Raw genomic sequence first — 23,259 nt, 5'->3', positions numbered from 1 at the left:
TCAGTGGGACTTCAGTGGGTGTGAGGGAGTGCTCTTCTTAGTGAGTAGGGGATTTGTAAGCTGGCTTTTGGACAGAAGTATTCTCCCTCCCAGCGAGGGGGTACTTTTCTGCTAAAGGGGGTGTTCATTTAAAGGCCTGATTGCGAAATGCCTGCTCATATTGGTGAGCAGTGACTTGTCATATAGTCCTATTGGCTGCAAGAGAGACTGCTTGCAGAAGAAAGTGCTCACCAGCATGAGCAAGAGCTGCCCAGTTGGGCCCTACGTTTGCAAAGAGCTTTGAGACGAAAGGCACTATAGCCATGCCTTGGACATTACCATTATTTCCTGTTAGGAATTTTAATGTTACACAAGTGAGCATTCAGCTGATGGTTGGATCAGAATTCTCCAAGCACCGTATTTATGTTCGGCTATTTCAGATCCTAATAGTCAAATCTAACTAAGGGAATACAATTAGTTGGCCTGGGTCACTTCAGATCAAAGATCTTTGTGACCTTTTCCCCTTTTGCTTTTTCGTAACAATCAGAACAATTGAACCTTTGAGCTCACTACTTACTATATGTTTCACATTCCTTCAGGTCCCCAACAAAATCCATCTACCTATCACCTCATCTACTTTTACATCCCTCTTTAAAACTCACATCTGCCATGATGCCTAGAAGACACTGCTAGCAGCCAGGCAGGTCCCAAGCCAGGACTAATGCCCATCTTGCCACAGTACAGTTGTTTTCCGGTTACCTCATTCTAAAAGAGATGCTCTAGGAATTATGTTGGGGAAACTGTATGGCCTGTGTTATGCAGGAGGTCAGATGAGATGATCACAATGGTCCCTTCTGGCTGTGGAATATATGAAGCTATTTTCAAGAAATATTTGTACCAGCACCTGGCATCCAATCCCTGAGCGGGGCCCCGAGGCAGTACCTTAATACAAATAATGACGACTGGGCTTCTGTGCAAGACCAAACCGGGGCAGTGTTAAGAACTGCTATTGGGGGTTCCGCATTCCACATTTTCTTTTAGGAACAATGGGCCAAGGAAGAAAGGAACGTTTTGCTTCCTGAGTTAAACTATGGGAGGGGCAGAAACTCATCAAGAAGAAAGAGAAAAATTCTGACATGAGCTTCTAGCACAGGGCAAGCATGGTGAGAAAACTTGATGTGTGAGCCCATGCGGCTGTGCTGGAGGAAGATCTTTGACCCTCTCCTAAGGGTCAAGAGCTTGCATGAGTGGCAAGCATTCAGATGCTTAAGCCATCCCCGCTGCTGCCTAGGATTGTGATTGCTGCACTTCCTCATGTCTGTTGACAATAGTAGACCAAAGAAACTTCAGTAGCGGGGATGAACCTGAGGTACTTGTCTTGCCAATGATCTTTAGATAATAATTCTACTTTTGACTTCTATAGCACCTGCTGGCCAATAAGCTCACAGATTTTTTTTACCAAAAATAATGAACCCATCTTGGCAATTTCCCAGGGAAGAACAGTAGATATAATAGCTGTTGTTCTCGTCTTGCAGATGGGCAAACTGAGGCAGCAGGAAGGTAAGGCCAACATCTTAAAATGTGGCTTCTTCAGAATTGGCATTGCCAGTAATCTAACATGGATGGAGCAAATCCTCAGATGGCTGTAGCTCCATTGAACAATATCTAGTGGAAAGTTTCTTCTCGGTGGTGTGGAAACTCCTCTCTTGTAACTATTATAATTGGTGGACTCTGGATGGAGAGGTTTGGATTTTTTGGCGTTAATGTAATACCTGTAATACAAATAATAATTGAAACCTATGTGAGTATCTTTCTTTGATCAGACCCATCTGAGGAGAGGGCTAAGGCCCTGATCCTGCACATGGAATGATGTGGGCAGGCCCCTTTTAGGATGCATAGTTGGTGGAGAGATGGAAATGTGGCAGATCAGGCAGGGAGTGGTTTCCAGAAGTATTGAGTAACGTGGAAGAAAGTCCGAAGCTAGAGACTTTTAATAACTCCCCTTTATGCCTTTGAAAATCTCCCCCATGATTAATCGCATAGCTTGGTCAGCGTGGAGAACAGACAGAAGAGGGATGGGAGCAGGAAGGGTAGGTGGGGGAGGGGCTGGGTACAGTAGGGCAAGGAGGGACCTAAGAGTTTAAATCTGATACAGAGGGTGATGGGTATGTGTAACATATTAGTATGGGTGCAGAAATCATCGTACTCAGCAGTAAAATGCATCCTGCTTAGGCAACTGAAACAAGGGGGAAATTCAGGCAGGCAGAATAGAATTCCTTTGCTATCTGAGACCAAGACAGGGCAGCACTAGCCTTTTCACCTGAAGAACACAAGTTGAGCAAGAAATAAAAAAGAACACCATCAGCAGGCTGCAGCTTTGTATCCCAACAAGTTGGTGTCATTTTTTTCTAGAGCAGTAATGGAAAAAAATGAGTGGACTTTGTTTTAAATAATTGGGAATCATTTAAAATCAGCTGGGCAAGTGAGCAAAAAAGAAAAAGGGATGGAATCATTTTAAATGGTTGAGTGGCAGTAGGGACTGGTGGATTAATTATTACATTAGGCAGAAGAAATGCCTGGGTTCTAATCCTTGCTCTGACAGCAGCTTGCTGATTGTCTTTAAGCAGATCATCTCACACCCCTGACTTCATTTCCCTATCTCTAAAATGGAAATAATACTCATTTGCAGGGAGATGCTAAACTGAATTAAAGAGGGCCTCATTCTGCTATTCTTACTCATGTTAAGCATAGTACCTTGCTTGACAAGTAGTTTCAGTTAAATTATTTCAGGAGCAAGTTACTATTCAGTGTGTCTGTGAAGGGCAGGAGACTCTAGTCCTAAGTGTTCAGTATCAATACAACCTCAGTTATCCCAAACTCTCCATCTGAAACAGTGTCATGTCCCCTGATGTCTCTTAATGACACTGACAATTCTTCGGATAATTGAGGCAGTACTGTGCTATTTTTAAAGGAAAGAATGAATAGAAATGATCCATCTGCACCAGCCTCTTCCAAAAGGTCATCAACGGTATCACTGCCACTGACATATTTTTGTCAATGTATAATTTCCCTCTTTCTCAGGACATAATAGTCCATGTCGCTTGGCTTGGGGACACTGAATATAGAAATCATTGGACAACAGCAGATGGCATGTCATTCTGTACTTGAGTAATCAATTTCTGAGTTGCTCTGCACCTTGACATGAGGTCATTCCTTTTTATTTCTCAGAAGTCCCATATATTTTTTTTCAATTGGATTCAGGTCAGACCTTTGTTCGGGCCGTTAAGGGAAATTGATTTTGTGGGGGATTCTGCTAGTGCTCTAGAATCCTGGCACTGCAGTCAGATATACACAATTGGGGAAATAATTATGAATTTATTACTACTTTAATGGGATGGCACATAACTGCTCCTGCCCAAGAGTGAATGGTGACTGAGTTTGCTTCCATCTAAGGTACTGCATCCCTTGATAGGGTGCAGCTTATGCCCTGCCATGTGCTTAGCCAGACACTCTGGCCAATGAATAGGAGATGGAGCCAGTCTCTCTCCTTCCTCTGCTCTTGGGTGAGTGGAGAAAAGTATTTGGAACGGGGTGCACTCTGCATTGGAATTGAACCCTAGATCTGGGTAGGCTGAATAAGGAGACATATGCAGGACTTACTCCCCCTCCCTGCTCTACTTGGCCAAGTCAGACAAGGGGCTAATCTAGATTTAAGCAACCACTTCAGTACAGTATATTGTAGCAATTCTGGTAGTGTGTGTGAGAGAGGTAGTGGTCCTTGCAAACAAATAGTGCCCTTATAGAAAAGACCTATAGGATTTAATAAGAGTGAAACCAATAGCGTTCACCAGAAATTCTACTGAAAGTGCATAGAATTTAATAGAGAATGAGATCACTTCTATAGCTTGTGTGAGTCATCCTGTCAAATTCTGTAGCAGGGATAGAATTCTCTATTCAGGTCTATAGGATGGCTCAGGAGGCCTACATTTCATATAATATTTTTATAGCTCTCTCCCCAAAAGAGGCAATAACTAATAGGAATCAGGTTTACCAAACCCCGATGATTAATGCCATAAGTTGTTGTTCATTGCAGAAGGCACACAAGTACTTTATGGAAAAAACCTTGTCCTGGGGTCTGCACAGCCCAAAAGCAAGCTAAGGGGTAATGCAGAAATGGCCTGCCGGCTCAGTCAGAATTGTTTAGCAGCCCTGCAGCAGCTGTGGGGTTAAAAGGGCAGTAAGGCAGGAGGATGGGGTGACTACCAGAGAGACTGGTGAGAAGCTGCCAGGGAAGCCAATGCTCCAGAGAGAGAAAAGTGGAACAAGAGGCTGGAAAGCCCACAGGGGTAGGAAGCAGTTCAAGGAACAGCCAGGGACGTAAGAAGGATTAACTCTAGCTCCTCTGACAAGGGCCCTAAGCTGGAACCCAGTGGAGTCAGCAGGCTGGGTTCCCTTACCTCTTCGCCAGAGTAACGAGAGAGAGCGCAAATGGCTGAGGACTACGCGTGCTAGACGGAATTCTCTTTTGGGACTTTTTCCCCATGAAAGGGGATAGATTGAGCAGTGATTTAGCTGAAGGGCAAGGCCACGTAAGATGACAGACTATCTTGACTCCAGAAAGGCTAGAGGAGGGGTTAGACGGAAAGGACCCACTGTAGTGCTACGCCTGGATGCGCGGAGGCAATCTAGAGGCGAGAGCGTGCTTCTACAAACCTCTAGAATAGGTCTGTGATGGGGTATACAAACCCCACACTGGGATGGAAGGACAATACTGGGCCCAGCTAACCCCATCCCCCTCCAACTCTGCAGAGCATGCTCCAATTGGATTCAGGGTTGAAAAGGGAGAAACCCAGCTCAGAAGGAGGGAGGCTGGGGAGGAATGCAAAAGGGGCTAGTGATGCCCCCCTGAAACCTCAGGACTGCATGCTGACCCTGGTTGGGGCTGCTTGTTTGGTTTCCTTGTCATTTCTTTTTCCTTATCTGGGACCAGAAGCAGAGAGAGTGGGAAGGAAGCAACCCAGGAAGAGGAACATAGAGGAGGGGATAGCTCAGTAGATTGAGCACTGGCTTGCTAAACCCAGGGTTGTGAGTTCAATCCTTGAGGGGGCCATTCAGGAATATGGGGCAAAAATCTGTCTGGGGATTGGTCCTCTCTTCAAGAAGGGGGTTGGACTAAATGTCCTCCTGAGGTACCTTCCAACCATGATATTCTAGGATCCACACCCTCCAGGAGCCTATGCTGCTGACCCTTCTAGGGCCCTAGATCTGAGCCCCCTGGACAACTGAGTAGGTGCAACTCTCTATTTGTGTTGTACAGAACTTACACAGTTATCTATTATGAGAGCTGTCTTGGTGGTCATCCAATGGACTGAGAAAGGTACAGTAGGTTATTTGGCAATGGTGGTCTTCTGATAAATGTAAAGATAAATTGTACATGGTATGTGCAAAGACATTTTGAGGAAGGTCTCTGAAGACAGATAATCATCTAGGAAGTGTGATCTCTTTTACAGGTTTTACTGTAATCATAGTAACACCAGATCTAACCTGGAAGATGAGGTGGAACAGATTTTCCTTGATCCACTGTGGGGGATATTTGAAGCCAAAAGCTTGCGGATTATATCAAACCATGCTGTTTCCTTCCAAGCCAATTTTATTTCTCCCACCATATGGATAGTCATATAGGGAATGTGTGCTCAGGTTAAGGGTAAAGCTATGTTTTATTAATGGTAGTTGATGATGACACTACTTTGGCTTTGAGCCTGGCTAAGGCAGTTCTTTCTAGCATTGTTTCTAGGTCTGGTATTAGTGTTTCTGTCATCACTACTTTAACTAAGTGCAGCTACTGGTAACGCACTAAAAATAACATGGCTGTGCCCTGAATAAAACATACATCTCATACCCAACGGAGAAAGTAAGAAAACAGCTGAAATATTAGTGGTCCACACCAATTAATCAGAGTCTCACCCCTGCCTCCTTTGTTGCAGATGATTACAGGTGTATCTATATGTCAACATGGGATCAGATCTCAATTCTAAATCACTGTAGTTCCACTGAAGTCAGCAGAGGTATCTTAATTTACACCACATGACTCATGCATGGACTTGGGTCTCAATCACATATATTTCTTCATCTACATCCTTGGAGCCATGTTGTGTGAATCTCTTATCTTAATCAGCAGATACTTGCATGGAGGTCCCCACTGGAGTCAATTTAATCAACTTAATATGTTCATGCCCTCAAAAGAGCTCTTAAGTGGGATGTCTTTGTTACAGCCTTTGCACAGAGGTGAATTTTACCCTTTGAGAGTGAGGCCTCTGAACCTTCAGAAATGTTATCGAAGCAAATGCCATGCATTATTCTTTCCCATCTTTATATGTCTGAAGTGATAGTTCACACCCCTGCCAGAGAGGCATACTATGCTAAAAGCAGGGGAAGTTGTAGATTAAAATGCATCCATAGACTTTGAGGTAATTAGTTTGGCTTCCTCAATGCCTTATTTTGCCAGTTAGTCCAAAACCACATCACATTATTTTAACAATGCAGACATTAGGCTGTGTAATGACGATAAATTTGGAATGGATTCTCTTGATGTAGCGTGTTTTATATTGATTTTCTGGTCTGCTGGAGGCTTCATTGATTGTCTAGTGGCATACTGCTTTAAGACACTTGCTATTTAAAGTTGGAATTATGTTGCCCTGGTATTGCTCTTTGAGTGAATGGTCAGGAAGGCCTTTTATGATAATGTTCTCTCACAATCACAAAACAAATATATTGTGAGTAGATAAAGGATCTTCCAATAAGTGCCCTGCCCTGAGTGAGATTTAGGGAGGTTAAAGGTTTGTTAGACATCACCATCATGCTTAATGTTTTGAATTAATTGTGTCCAGGTTGGCAGAGGAGGCATACAGGCATAAAAGTGCTGTAACAGAGGTCCATTGTTTCAGGCTGCCTGCAGACTCAGGAAGACAACACTACATTTGTTACAGTTGGTTCATATTTGGCAGATTTACTTTGCAACTATATGGGGAAGAAATAATATAATTTGGGGCAGGGAGGGAGGAAACTTCAACACTGAAGCAGAGTCAGGGAAAAACTCTGTGGCAAATTTCATAACCACGAAATAGCAGTATAAAAATGGACCAAGACTTAGGGTATTGAATAGATCCCATTGTCTCTAGACTGACAGAAAGAGTATATTCTCCAAAACCAGAATGTGATCACAAGTGAGAAATGGCCCATAAGGACTGCAAACACCGAAAGACGTGAATGAAGAGGCAGGCACATCTCTTCAGTGCAGACTCCAAATACAGAGGAAAGGAGCCCTAAGGGACAAATTTTCAGAGGAGCTAAGGGCCAGCTTCAAAATTAGCACTTTCCCCCCCACCATCGGAGTGAATTGCAGGTGGAAATCCAGATACCCTGGCCAAGGGGTCATATAAGAACCTAGCTAGGAAGTGATGCAAAAACTTACATTTCCAACTGCCTGCTTTGCTTTGCTTTCATTGTCAGGTAGTTAAAGGTAGAGCTGACTGGAGGACAACAGTTTTGTTTTGTGGCAACTTTCAAGGCTTCAGAAAAATGAATAAATAAGTTGTAGACCCAGGTTCAGAACAGAACTTTTCATCCCAGCTCACCCTGAATCAGGGTCTTGAACCTGGGTTTCCTACATCCCAAACCACTCTCTTGTTTCCTCCATGAAAGCTTTATCTAATGATTCAGCATTGAGAAAACAGCATATTTTGGTGAAATTTCTTTTTGCCAAAGATGTTCCAACCCGCTCTAGTTAGAAGTGAAGGACTCAGATTTCTGTTTGTAATTCAGCTGCAGCTGCGAACCTGCAGCCTCAGAGTTCCCCTATAAAAAGAGAAGCTGCTTTTCTGGAACCTTGCACTAACACTGAACAGGAAACTAGCCTTGGTTCTTTAGACTGTGATCAGCTGGCGGGAAATCAGAATATAGCTAAATGTGCCAATATCACCTAAATCTGAGGATTGTGTTTGTGTGCTCACAGGCTTGTAACATCTGATCAAAGCTTGTGTGTGACCATAAATTTGTCCTGCTATTAAAAATAAATCTAATTGTAAATGCTGGAATTGTGTGAAGAAAAGTCACTGGGTCAGATCATTGTCTGGTATAAATTGGCATGGCATTATTGACTTCTGTGGAACTGCTGATTTCATACCAGCTGAGGACTTGGCCTACAGTTGCTTACCAAATGAGAAAATGTCCTCCTACTGTTAAAACAGTAGCAAAACCAATTCCATTGCTTTGAATCTAGCAAATGAAGGGAAAACTGCTGAGAATTTCTTCACCCTTCCCTTCTCCACTTTATTTCCTAATCTAATGGCTGGCTGAATGAAATACGGAACCTTTCAGGGATGTGATGCTGTTGAGAAGACAGGAAAAAGGTTTCTGCATTTCACTAGTAATCTAGAGAATTCTGTTGCCAATAAAACAATTGGTTTTTACTTTTTCTTTTGAGCTGACACACAGTTCTTTCTAACTCTATAAAGGGGTTTTATTGCACTTACTAAAGATATCAAGGATATTAAACAGCAATGCAGAATTTACAATAGACTTTATAGACAATCGAGTCATTATAGCCACTGCTTTCGGGAATGTATTTATTACTACTTTACTAGCTGCCCTAGTAACCACGTTGAACTGTACATCTGTCTGGTGAAAAAACAGAAGGAAAGTAGACAGGGGCCAAAGGAGTGAAGAGAGAAACAGCTGGATGTTCTTTGGACACTTGCCAGTTTATCTCAGATACAGAGATATGGTTCCCTCATTAGCTGTAGTCTTCCCTTTACATACTTTAGGAAATGATTTAATTATAGAGAGGACAGATGGTGCAGTGGTTAGAGAACTCGCCTGGGAGACTTGGGTTCAAGTCCCTCCTCTGCCATTGACGTCTGGTTGACCTTGGGTAAGTTACATTCTCTCTGTGGCTCAGTTTCCCATCTGTCAAATGGGGGTATTAGCGCTGCCCTGCCTCCCAGGGCTCTTGTGAGGCTAAATACCTAATGATGTGAGGTGCTTAGATGCTACCATGATGGGGACCAGATATATGCATCTAACTTTAAAATTTAATTAGAGCTCGTTTCAGTCTAGCCCTTAGGTGAGGCTGCAGTGAGGGATTGGAGCGCACTCCCCCCTCTGCATGGAGCCTTGGCAGAAGTATGCATACATATACTTGGATAGCACCGGAAGGCTCCAGTTGGGATTGGGACCCTGCTAGGCACTGAACAAACACGGAGAGAGACAATAAGAGGGTTGGTGATGTCAACAAGGAAACGAACACAGCGCTGACAGTTTTCTTCATTACATGTTTTGGTCCTGGGATTTTTTGTGTGCTTTCGAATGGTGGAGAGGGGTGTGCTCAGGGGGAAGGGCAGGAGTGGGGAGTTGGTAACCAGAAGGGAGCAGAAGAACCAAAGGGAAGGGAGGCATTCGCAGCGCATCCCCTGGACAGAGTTAATTTACATGCCCGGCCGCGTATGCACTTAATCCATTCTCCACACCCCACAGTTGCTCAGCACACACCTATAGCCTGTGTGCTGAGGGCGACTCAGCATGCTGTGAGTACAACGTGAACATCCAGAATGTCTGGATAACCCTTCTGAGCTGGGGTCTGGCCCTACTTTCCTTACACAGGCAAAACTCCCTGAAGCCCAGAAAGTTTTCCATTCATAAAGCTGCAGGGTCAGGTCCTAAGTGAAAAACTGCAACAAAGAGAGATTCTCAAAGGCACCCAGCTTCCACTGGCATGCAATGGCCTAAGCAGCCTTTGTGCCTTTGAAAATCTCCCCTCATTAGCTCACTGTTCTTAAATGTTTACAATGGCCCTATCATCGGGAGTACTTGTACATGCAAAGTTAAATATAAGTGTTTAGAGAGTCCAGACCAGTGTTTGTAAGTGAATCAAAAGGAAGAAAGTTGGAGGATGTTTAGATCTTGGAGCTACTCAATCTTTTTTTCACAACAGACCTCCTTCTCCTCCTCCTTGCATGACAAGTCCTTGCATGACAATGGAACATATCAGGTACATAATTAAAATCACGCATATCCTCTTATCCATACATGGTCTGACTTTCAGAGTTGCCTCACTTTCTCAGTTAGTCCATGAGATGGGATGGTGATCCATAACATATAAAGGCACAGATCCTCTATAAGAACAGAGGTAATGTATAATTGCCATACTGGAAATGAATGGTGATCATCTAGACCAGTGTTTCTCAACTAGGGGTACACATGCCCCTGGAAGTACCAGCAGTCTTCCAGGGGTACATCAACTGATCTAGATATTTGCCTAATTTTACAACAGGCTACATAAAAAGCACTAGCGAAGTCGGTACAAACTAAAATTACATAAACAATGATTTGTTTATACTGTTCTGTATACTATACACTGAAATGTAAGTACTATATTTATATTCCAGTTGAGTTATATGGTAAAAAATGAAAAAGTCAGAAATTGTGCTGTGGCACTTTTGTACTTTTATGTCTGATTTTGCAAGCAAGTTCTTAACTGAAGTGAAGCTTGGCTACAGTAGTCTGGAAAGGTTGAGAGCCACTGATCTAGACCAGTGTTCTGTAGTTGCCAATGCTGGATGCTTCTGAAGAATATTGACTGCCTTAAATTGACAGGGTAGATATAGGCCCACTGATTTTCCACATGGGGCCCTGCCACATGCTTTATGAACTGAGAATGAAAACACAATGGATTTTATGACCTTTTTAAAAAAAGATGAAAACAAAGATTTTGCCAACCTTGGCTGCAGCTGAGAGGAAACCCAAAGACAACCAGAAGCACAAGCTGGGAATAACAGATGAGGAAACAATGACATCTTGGCTCTCTGGCATTTTTCATGGAGCCTCCCCATGCTCCAGCCTCTGTGTTTTGACCTGCATTTCCATGTTATCCTGCAGATGACATGTCCTGCCACATCATTGTAGCTTGCCATCTGTTGCTGAGCACCCTGAGGTGACCAGGGGCGGCTCTAGCCATTTTGCCGCCCCAGGCACGGCAGCACGCCGCGGGGGGCGCTCTGCTGGTCGCTGGTCCCGCGGTTCTGGTGGACCTCCCGCAGACGTGCCTGCGGATGCTCCACCAAACCCGCGGGACCAGCGGACGCTCTGCAGGGACACCTGCGGGAGGTCCGCCACAGCCACCAGCCGCCCTCCCGGGGACCGGCAGAGCGCCCCCTGCGGCATGCCGCTCCAAGCACGCACTTGGTGTGCTGGGGCCTGGAGCCACCCCTGGAGGTGACGTGAAGGCAGAGTGAAATAAATGAGTGACCAACTGAAAGGAAAAAATATATCTATTCTGCCATACCAGCATGTCTGGCTCCTGGGCCCTAGCCAAACCAGGGAAGTGGTACAGAAGTAATGATGACTGAGGTATGTCCCTTGGCTGTGAAGTTGTGGCTAGCATAATTTATTAACATCTCCTAGAGTGTGAGACTCTTGAGACTAGGATGCCAGCGTGGATTGCCTATTTCCAGGAGTATTTTAGAATGAATACACTTTTTCTCCAGCAACATACATTATTATTTTGCAGTCAGATACAGTAGATTTCCTTCCCGGCATGAGGAGTGCCACTGACAATGACTGGATTCCTGTATAAAAGACACTCTCACCCTTCAGGAGACTGGAATATTAAGTTTCCCTGTAAGTTATTGCTATGGTGTATAGCATTTTTCATCTGTGGACCCCAAGTAGTTGATGCAGCTTCACAACACACCTGTGAGGCAGGTGAACATTTTTACCCCTTTAACAGAGGGTAAACTCAAGCACAAAGTGGTAAAATGGGATGGGCCAAGATCACACAGCAAGTTGGTGACAGAACTGGGAGTAGAATGTCTGCTCTGATTCCTTAGCCACGCTCCTTCCCTTAAGAACTAAAGGCTCCATGTTCAGATGTGCTGTGCACTCAGACTTACAGTGAAGTCAAATGACTTGTGTTCTGCTCCTCTGAAAATCAGATCTGAAGTGTATTCCTTACCAACAGTAATCAGATATGCGGCTGGCTGGCTGGCTAAGATTCAAAGACAGTTATCTTATTCCTTCCCAAGTATACAGCAGTAGTTTGGTACCTATGTGAGGAAAATGAGATTTTCATAATTATCTCTGAAATGAGGATGTCTCAATTCTCTGCGCCCTTATGCTGAATATAAACAATAGTTAATATAACTAGTTTTCTACTGCGGCTGACAAGTAACTACAGCAAGAGCATAATTAAAAAGAACTGCAGGGATATTTGCCTTTATTCTGTAAAAGGGCACAATTCCTTTCAGGGAGAATCAGCTTTGACAGTGTGATGGTACGATGAAAAATTCATACCTTCCCGCTGTTAGGTTCTCAATGTGAACATATATATGTTGGCATACTCTCTCATGGGTGTCAGTGAAATCTCAGTCTGAAGCCTTCCTGTTGAATGGTATCACTCTGGATGTCATTATCTGTGATGTCCTTGTATCTGATTTCACACTGGTTTTGTTCCCGAATCAAATGAGGCAGCTGCATTTCTAAAGGCTGTTAATTTTGCTGGCATTGGTCCCCCTCTGGAGATTTGAGCTTCTTAAGTGCTAATTCTCTTAAATTTAAGCTGCCTAGATCATGTTGAATTGATCAAGCAATTAACTGATTGCTGAAAACTTACCTGAAATAGTGAGTCAGCTGTTTTTCTTCCATATCAATTACTGGCCCCTTTCCCCTCCCGGCCAGTACACCTCCAAAATATGGAAGTAAATTATAGCTTGGTATAAGCAGGTGTCCTTTGTTACCCGATTTTGTTTCCTAACTCAGAAGAGAGTGCAACTTTACTTCTAACAATGGAAAGCTGATGGATGGATGGGGGATGTAAATTGTTATTGTCCATTGTAAGCAACACAAATATCCAGTTGCTGTTAGTTGGGTGGCTAAAACTTTGAGCCTAATTGGATTGTGCTGTGTTGTGTTGCTCAGGGTTGATGCACATTATCTTCCTGCCTGTCATCAGATAACAGGGTCTTGTCTCTTCTGACACCTCAGGAAGCTATTTCCCATATTGGAGTTGTTTCTTTGTGGGATGTGCCTGGAGAAAGCTGAATGGCCCTGTGATATAAAATAAAAATATAGGAGATGGCAGGTCAGATTTACAACCAAAATGATTACAGATTCAAGGGTTTTAACCTTCAGTCCCAAACTAATTCAAAAGTTTTGGCTTTATAATAACTTCTAGACATTGAGCTCCAAGAATCAGTATTGATGGGTGGGAGTTTGTCAGAGTGCTATTTTCTTGATGCTTTGCAAGTCAGATTAGCTTACTGCATTTTCTATTCTCCGAAGTTGCAAAAATAACGTAAACCAAAATCTCAACATTCCCAGTAGTAAAAGACTCTGAAGAGAAAAACTCTAGTGTGTTTGAATACTATATGCACCTGATCCAAAACCCAGTGAAGTCAATGGGAGGTTTTTTGGGAAAACCATTCGGAAAGAAATAGAGAACTCAAACAGGATGTAAAGAGATGTGTATTGGGAGCCATCCTGTTAAAAAGATTCAAACAGGGAATAAGGAATCTACTCCTATTCTTGGTCTTTATAACACAAAAAAGCAATCTTAACCTTGTGGACCCATGCAATGATTCCTACTGGAGATCACTGTGGGGAAAAACTATTAATAAAATATCTAATAAGGGAACACTTCTCAAATTTTATGAGAACAGTGCCAGACAAATTCTCTCTCTCATGCATGCATATATGCACCAAAAAAAAAAAAGGCTAAATGTAATAGTACACTTTGCACAGTAAAACAATACCACTGAAGTCACTGAGATGCTTTGATCTAGATATGGTAATTCTATACTTGTGAGATAGTCAAGGATATACACAGAGGATAATAATCAAATTACAACCCTCCTCCTTTCCTTTCTTTCTATTTTCCTGAGATTCTTCTTCCCATTACAATCCCCACCTCTTGGAAAACACACACACACACGCACACACACACAGCCCATGTTAAGGTTGTTTAAACTTTGAAAAAAGGGAAATGTGAATGATATAACAATAAATGAGAGAAAAGGTGGGTGAGGTAATATCTTTTATCAGACCTACTACTTCTGCTGGTTAGAGAGACAAGCTTTTGAGCTTACACAGAACTCTTCTTCAGAAGCTTCTGGAATTGGGTGTGGTAGTTTTGGGTCTGCTCCAGTAGGTTCCCCGTTGCTGGGGTCAGACTCCATGAGAGCAAGCGGTCAGGGCAGCTGCTTTGCAGAAGACCACGTGCTCTGTGTGAGTTGGGAGAAGCTGAGCCCAGGAGCAGGAAGCAGGCTGTTGTCCCTAACTCTGAAGCATTTTTCAGCAGGGTTTTCTTTAAATCTGTACACTTAACTGAGTGGTTGGTTAGTCTGCATGGATTCCACTGAAGAGTCCTACAAGCAAGTGGAGGGAAGATGTTGTTTAGACTGAGCAGGCTGTATAGATTTGCTGATCAAAGACACTAACTGAGACTTAGGTGAACTAAACCTAAGCTTTTGGGAACTTTCATTTTCTTCTCACTGTATTTCTGTGGGGACTGAACTGTTCAGATTTTAATTTGTTTTCTTTATTTGTGTTTATGTATAACTGTGAAAGTAATGTCTTGCTTCTTTATCATAAGATTGTATAAAGTTATTTAATTAAATTCATTTCTTCAGTTCCTTTTGAGACCTGAATGTGGGGAGGTTGACCCTGTGCAATCAATCCTTCCTGAAAATCCTTAGAGATTGAACTCTGGGTCTCCAGCTACTTTCTATTGGAGTTGGGGTGGTTTTTTTGAAGGCACTGGAGATGGGAAATGAAGTGAACTCTAGCCCACCCAAAGGTTACACATGCATCTATCATGAGAATCAGGGCTTCATTTCCAAACTTGGATGTTAAAAGCTAGTCACTTAAATCCATATTTAGGCAGGGAAGTAAGTGGTCTTGTTTTAAAAGGTACTGAGCACCTGTGGTTCCCACTTTTTAGGTGCCTAAATTTGGTCTCACAAGTCTGAAAGTATTGATATAAATTTCACTTTATATCATGTGTCTCTGGTTTGGGGAACAAATTGACACCCTGCCCCATTTCTTGAGTCAAACTGAAAATGAAACTTTAAAAGCTTCCGAAAAAAAGCTGAATTAGTTACTTTTTATTGTTCATTATTTATATATATTACCCAAACTGTACTAGGTATTTTAGAGATAAGTTATGGGCCTGTTTCTCCTTTCGCAGTGTTCACAAGGACTAACTCAAAGTCAATAGGTCTGATTCTCCTTACATATAAATGGATTTACTCTCAATTAACACCATTGTAACTCAAACACTAGTTTAAATGAGAGGAGAATTATATTCAAGCTCTCTGTCCTAAAGATCTTACCATATAACCAGAAAAAGAAACAGACGTAGGATGAACCTTAAAAGTGAAGTAGTTGAGGAGAGATGTTCCACAAGTATTTTCATAGATTCACAGACTTCAAGGCCAGAAAGGACCTTTGTTATCATCTAGTCTGACTCCTATATCACACAGGCCACAGAACGTCCCCCAAAATAATTCCTAGAGGAGATCTTTTAGAAAAAAAATCCAGTCTTGATTTTAAAATTGCTGGTAATCCAATAGTTAATTACTCTCACTGTTAAAAATTTACACAACTTATTTCCAATCTGAATGTGTTCAGCTTTAACTTCCAGCCATTGGATCACGTTACACCTTTCTCTGCTAGACTGAAGAGCCCCATTATTAAATGTTTATTCCACATGTAGGTACTTATAGACTATAAATAGGTCATCCTTTAACCTTCTCTGTTAAGGTAAATTTATTTGAGCTCCTTGAATCTATCACTCTAAGGAAGGTTTTCCAGTTCTTTAATCATTCTTGTGGCTCTTCTCTGAACCCTCTCCAATTTATCAACATCCTTCTTGAACTGTGGGCACCAGAACTGGACTCAGTATTCTAGCAGTGATTATACCAGTGCTAAATACAAAGGTAAACAAATCTTTCTACTCTTACTCAAGATTCCCCTGTTTATGCATCCAAGGATCACATTAGCCTTTTTGGCCACAGTATTGTACTGGGAGCTCCTGTTATAGTGATTATCCATCATGACCCCCAAATCTTTTTCAAAGTCACTGCTCTTCACAATAGAGTTCATCATCCTGTAAGTATCACCTATGTTTTTTGTTCCTAGATTTATACATTTACATTTAGCTGCATTAAAACCTATATTGTTTGCTTTCACCCAGTTTACCAAGTGATCAGATCGCTCTGTATCAGTGATCTGCCCTCATCATTATTTACTCCTTTGCCAATTTGTGTCACCTGGAAACTTTCAGTGATGATTTTGTTTTCTTCTAGGTCATTGATAAAAATGTTAAATAGCATAGGGCCAAGAACTGATCCCTGCGGGACCCCACTAAAAACACACATGGTTGATGATGATTTCCTCTTTACAATTACATTTAGAGACCTATCAGTTAGCCAGTTTTTATCCATTCAATGTGTGCAATGTTAATTTTTATTGTAAAGTTTGTAATCAAAGTATCACATGATACCAAGTCAAATGTCTTACAGAAGTCTAAGTATATTACATCAACACTATTATCTTTATCAACCAAATTTATAATCTTGTTAAAAATCAAGTTGGTTTGACAGTATCTATTTTCCATAAACTCATGTGGATTGACATTAATAATGAATTAAAGGAGGGTAATATAATTAATGGAATGGCTGATACAGGACTCAGTTATCTTGCCTGTGATCTATATCAGACTGACAGGCCTATAATTACCTGGGTCATCTTCTTAATCCTTTTAAAATATTGGAACAAGATTAGCTTTCTTCCAATCTTCTGAAACTTCCTCAGTGTTCCAAGACTTACTGAAAATCAACATTACCAGTCCAGTGATATCCTCAGCCAGCTCTTTAAAAACTTTTGGAGGCGAGTTAATCAGACCTGCTGATTTAATAAAGTCTAACTTTAGTAGCTGCTGCTTACCATGCTCCTGAGATATGGGGAGAATGGAAAGTGTTGTTATATGATATGACTGCATCTGTTTTCCCCCCAATACAGAACAGATATATTTTTGAACACTTCTGCTTTTCTGCATGTTTGTTGATAGTTCAATCATTTCCATCTAGTAACGGCCCAATACCTATGCTATAGTTCTTTTTGTTCCCAATACAGTTAAAAAACTCCTTCTTATTGTCCTTAAGTCTGCTGGCCATATATTTCTCTGTGTCCCTTTGCTTCCCTTATCAATTTTCTATAATTCCTACCTTCTGATTTATATTCATTATCAACTTTCCCATTCTTCCATTTGTTAATATATTATTTTTTTTAACTTTTTCTAGCTGCCTTCACTTCTTCTCTTAACCCTATCCATTTTTAACCAATACAGCTTTCTTCTTTGGTTGTGGGATAATGATTTTGTTAAGTCCATGTTGCTTTTGCATCTAGCTAGGATCAGAACTGGAATGCTGAAATGCTATGAAAAATGCATGTGCTTTCAGTACTTCTGGATGTGACCAGATTCAGAAGCACTGGGATTCTTTCAACAGCATTCCAGCATGATTTTTACAATCTCCAGAGGTGAGGTGATTCTGATAAGCATTTGAGTTTCTAGATGCTTATCCAAATAGAACCTGAACTCTAAGCCTTTTGTGCTTTGCTCATCTCTGCTTTATATTTCAAGTGAAGGAAGAGGGGCTGTTTCATTAGCACTTTGTCCTGTTTCCTTGTCCTGCACTGTTCAACAGAACTAATATGAATGAGATTTTAAAGGTGGAGTCTGTGGGTCTGACAGTGGATCCTTTACTCATACAAGTAATGTTTTACACCCATTCTGCATAGGTGTAAATGCCTGCACAAGGAACAAGATAGTGGAGAATCAGGTCCCATGTTGGGAAGAGATCTGGCCCTACACCACTGAAGTGTAGGTCCTGCTAATCACTAGCATCCCCCACTTGGTGATGCACAATACATGTACCTCTGATTTTATATATTGTTATTTTATTCCCTGCCTTCCTCAGGGGCTCCAGTTGTGACCATGCATAGTGAAACATCACCAGTGGCAGCAACATGTCAAATGTGCTTTTATTGTCCTGCCAAAACAGGTCAATTTGTTACTGGTGTGTGACAGTTTAATCAGTCCTATCCTGCTGTCCATCCCTGTCCTTTACTTGTGACAATCTAATCTAAGGTGAGCAAAACACAATAAGAAATGGCCTACCTCAAAACAACCTTTCAACCTACATTGGCTGTTTACTCATCAAATGTGGAAATGACCACATATTAATCAGATAGGGCTAAATCCTGTGTCTGGGCTCCATTTACAGCCCAAATCCTCAGCTATGAAGTGATCTTTGCAGAGAAAACTGTGTTGTAAGCCTAGCTATCTCCCCAAACTGCTTTTCAGGCCTTCCGTGTACTGAGCCACAGGAAATCTGTTTCCTCCTGCCCTCAGCACAAGAGATCAGTGTGGGTGGCCATGTGGTGACTGTATGGATTCTTCTGGGCTGTTTGGAATGTTGGCCCCATTGTTCTAGGTGCTGTACAAACACCAAGGAAGACAGGGGCCCTGTCCCAAATTGCTTACAACCTAAAGGCCAAATTGATGAGACTACGTGTGTGAGTGTCTGGGATGTGGAGGAGGGAGGAGAGGTGAGGTCAGAATCTCAACCCTGATCCAAATTTCAATGTGGATCCTTGTTCCAGGGTGAGATGAGCAAACAATCCTTGGTCTGAACTTTGGGTGGTCAAAATTTGAAACCAGATTTGAATTTACAGCTCTGCCCTGTTTCTAATTTATGTCACTGTATAGTAACAATTTAAGCTGAGAAGGGAGAGAGTAGGTACCATGTCTAGCTAGGACCATGAAAGAATGAGGCCATGTTTTTGGTCTTGGTGTTTGTGTAGGGTGTAGTGGTAGTTGTTACGAGCTGCAGAAAGGAAGCTGTTTGCAGTGCACAAGAAGTAGTAGTTTTATTGGTTCTTCAAACCCCAGAAACTATACTACATACTCCTGAGCACCACCTACTGGCACTGTATCTGTTAAATAACTACATCTCTACCCTGATATAATGCGATCTGATGTAACACGAATTCGGATATAACGCGGTAAAGCAAAAATGATATGTCTACAACATACTTTTATTCTGTTTAATCCCAGTTTATACATTTAATGATTACCGCGTACATATTCAGTATGTATATTTTTACAAGCCTGCCTTGGATCGAAAGTCGAAACACAAAGCCGAGCGCATTTACAGCATTTTTAAACTTTCACTCCGATCTTCATTGCATAAAAACAGTCTTGTCTGCAAGTCTTAATTAAAGTTATAACGTTGACAGTTTAAATCCATTGATAGTTTAAAACCATTGAAAGTTTAAATTCGTTTTGTGGACAACAAAAACATGTGTGCGGTGGTAGCTAATTTTCAGCAGCCATTATAATAAAAATGGCCTTTGTATTTATAGCCATGACTAATTTATCAAAAAGGAGAGTTCAGTCTCACTTTGTCGTTGACTAACCTGCTGCCACCTTGCCAGTTTAAAGTTGTTACAAAACCATCCGTGGTTGGCGCCTCGGCTCTTAAAATGTGGCTTGTATCAAATTACATACATATGGTACATTGTTTGTACAAATGTGCATGTATCAAAGTGGTGGAAAGAATGTGCAACAATGAGAAGGCAGGAGTAAATGTATGTTGCCTGCCCATGGTCCCATTAGGTGTTTTCATCTCTCTCGCCTATTTGAATCTCATTTCTAAATTGTGTGCAGTATAGACTAAACTTAAGTTGTCTCACTAGTTGTATTTTGGAAACACTGTAACTCTGCACTGACATTTTCTAAACAATTAAAAAAAATTGTTAGCATTAATATTAAAATCCATTGACGTGATGGCAAGTAGTTCACAACCACGGAAACGAAAGGCTTGGGAAGTCAAAGAAAAATTGGAAGTTTTGGACAGACTGAAATCAGGAATGAACCAAGCAAAGGTCTCAAAAGAACTAGGAGTGGGGGAATCAAAATTAAGAGGGTGGATCAAAGATGAGGAAAAATTATGATCAATGCTAGTTGAACTGAAGATTTGGTTGACGTTGGGCAGAGCATTTTAGAGAGACTTTAAATAGATCAAATCCTGAAGAGGTAGTTGAAATAGAGGAAACGAGTTTTCAGATGGAGGTAGAATGTGGGCCTATCATAGAACGAGAGATAGAAGAGGCTATTAGACAGACAAAAGCAAACAGGGCACCAGGTGAAGATAGAATAACCGCAGAAATGCTAAAAGCCGACTTGAATACGAATGCCGGGATTCTAAAGGAGCTATTCAACAAGGTGTGGGAAGAAGAGAAGGTACCTGAAGCATGAAATTACCAAAGAAGGGTGATTTGTCTTTATGTGGTAATTGGAGAGGTATAAACTTGCTATCAGTGCTCGGGAAGGTTTTCTGCAGAGTTCTGTTACAGAGAATAAGACAAGCAGTAGAAGAGATCCTGAGGGAAGAACAAACAGGATTTAGGAGTGGGAGAGGATGCGTTGATCAGATATTTGTACTACGTACGATAATGGAACAATCTCTTGAATGGAACTCGCCACTGTTCATTAATTATCTCGATTTCGAGAAGGCATTTGATAGTGTCCACCATCCATCTCTCTGGAATATCTTAAAAATATATGGATTCCCTTCTAAAGTGATTAACATCTTCAAAGATATGTATGCCGGCAATAAGTGTTGTGTTCGCCATGAAGGACAGCAGAGCGAGTGGTTCCATGTGAGAACGGGAGATAGACAAGGGTGCGTTATTTCACCCATTCTATTTCTTGTGGTCATAGATTGGGTGATGCGGAAAGCCACTGAAGATAGGCCAAGAGGGATCGCATGGGGACCCTCTGGTCATATTGAAGACTGTGACTTTGCGGATGACATCGCCCTGATTTCAAGCTCTCAGACGGATCTCCAAGAGAAGACTGATAGAGTAGGTAGAGTAGCAAGGTGCGTAGGACTTAATATCCATGCTGGTAAGAGCAAAATAATGAAAGTAAAAACAGCCAGCTCGATGAAGACAGTGTTATGTGACGTAGAATTGGAGGAGGTGAACGACTTCAAATATCTTGGTAGTTACATATCGGCTGATGGTAATATTCAGAAGGAGATATCTACCAGAATCGGTCTTGCAGCAAATGCATTCTATAGACTTCAGAATATTTGGAAGTCAACCATCTTGCAAATGAAAACCAAGGTAGAGATCTACAGGTTGAACATCCGCTCTGTGTTGCTCTATGCGGCAGAAACATGGAGGACCAACAAGAAGATAGAAAGTCGGCTTTGGGGCTTTGAAGGAAGGTGTCTTAGGTGAATTCTTAACATACATTGGCCGCAGCGTATCACCAATGTTGAAGTGAGCCGATTAACGGGCATCAACAATATAGTGGATGAAGCCAAACAACGAAGATGGAGGTGGCTGGGGCATGTGTTGAGAATGGATGCTGACAGACACCCTCATATTGCCCTATGATGAACACCACAAGGAAGAAGGAGGAGAGGTAGACCATTGGGGACGTGGCGAAGGACCATTGAATAGGAAATGAAAGGTATGGGAATGAAGTGGGATGAAATCTGCTGTCTCGCTCAAGAACAAAATGAATGGAGGAGAGTGGTTGGCGCCTTATGCTCCACAGGGAGTGAATAAGAAGAAGAAGAAGAAGAAGAAGCTAGTTGAACTGGATGAAAGTGAAGGCCTAGAAAGGAAGTGCCTAAACTGTCCAGGATAACCAACTAGATAGAGCAGTAGTTACATGGTTTACCCAAGAACGCTCCTATGGCATGCCAATTTCTGGTGACATTATAAGGAAACAAGTGGAGAAATTGAAGAAGGATCTTGATTTTAGACGCTCGGGTGAGGATGCTTCTGCACATCAAGGTAATGAATTTAAAGCTGGCAGTGGATGGCTTAATCGTTTTAAAAAACATCATGACATTCGGCAAGTCACAATTTCAGGAGAGACATGCTCTGCAGATGTAAAAGCTTGCAACAAATACCCACTAAAGTTACAAGAGATCATCATCGAGGGTGACTATGCTCCGGAGCAAATCTATAAAGCTGATGAAACCGGCCTATGTTACCGTATGCTGCCGGATAGAACACTTGCTTCTAGGACCGAAGAACAAAAGGCCGAAGGTTTTAAGGTGATAAAAGAGAGAGTGACAATACTTTTCTGCGTGAATAAAAACAGTTCACATAAACTTAAACCTCTGTGCATAGGCAAATCCAAGTCATCTAGGGCTTTCCACCATAAGAACATGGATTTGCTTTCATTCATTTATCACCAGTCAAAAAATGCCTGGATGACATTGCCTATTTTTGAGGAATGGTTTAATAAATATTTTGTACCAGCTGTCCGGAGCCACCTATGCAGACAAAACCTGGAGCCAAAGGCATTGCTCCTACTTGACAACTGTCCCACTCACTCCCCAGTTGAGACCTTAACCAGCAAAGATGGGAAGATAAAGGTGAGCTACCTTCCTAAGAACACAACGTCCAAAATACAGCCCCTCGATCAAGGCATTATAACCACATTTAAAATGAACTATCGTAAAGCCTTAGTAAAGAAAATTGTTGAGGACAACAGTAGCATAATGGATGTAATCAAGAAATTGAATTTGCTGGATGTATTTAACTCAGGCGAGATAGCCTGGCTAGGAATCACTCTGTCAATGATAGAGAAATGTTGGCTTTGTGGTCTCAAAAGTGCTTTTGTAACTGAAAGCGATGACAACCAAGATGAGGAAGAAGACGAAGATGAGAACTTTGAAGGTTTTACGGAAGAAGAGGCCATGGAGGCAGAACGAGTCTACAGGGAACTTATGGCTCAAAGTGGGATAGCTGATGTTCAAGAGTGGATGGAGGTGGATGCTATGTGTCCAACCTATGAACGACTTACAGATGTAGATATAATTCATAATGTTGCCCCTCAACCACCTGGTGCCTCAGAAAATGTGTCTAACCCTGAGGATAGTGTCGAAGAACCCTCAGAGCCACTTCCCAAAGCTGCTGATGCGGTTGTAGGATTAGAGATTGGTCTTAAGTGGCTACAAAGCCAGGATGTGGATGTGGATAGACTGCAGTTAAAATCCATAAGTGACCTGGCGAAGAAGAAGGCTCGCAGTAACATGAAGCCACAAAGTATAACAAGTTTTTTTAAAAATTAAAACATTTTTAAAGCGTCTTGTACACCAAAAAAAGGTATTTGCCATTCAATGTCTCTAAAACTTGATT

The 23,259-nt window shown here is 41.9% G+C and overlaps 1 long non-coding RNA gene across 4 annotated transcripts in view; it reads left to right on the top strand.

Annotated features, from left to right (window-relative positions):
- LOC120395465 overlaps positions 1 to 23,259 on the top strand; it is a 96,118-nt gene that overhangs the window by 30,967 nt on the left and 41,892 nt on the right. For 2 of the 4 annotated variants that reach the window (XR_005592645.1, XR_005592644.1), the window contains exon 1: positions 18,530 to 18,639. The exons of the other annotated variants lie outside the window; for them this stretch is intronic. This is a non-coding gene — a long non-coding RNA (uncharacterized LOC120395465). Of the gene's footprint in view, positions 1 to 18,529; positions 18,640 to 23,259 lie in introns of those variants that run through there. 4 annotated transcript variants of the gene reach the window in all.

Source organism: Mauremys reevesii, linkage group 1 (assembly GCF_016161935.1).
Source record: "Mauremys reevesii isolate NIE-2019 linkage group 1, ASM1616193v1, whole genome shotgun sequence".
NCBI lineage: Eukaryota > Metazoa > Chordata > Testudines > Geoemydidae > Mauremys > Mauremys reevesii.
The sequence above is the reverse complement of the archived record's forward strand: the minus strand, read 5'-3'. Positions and strand labels throughout refer to the sequence as shown.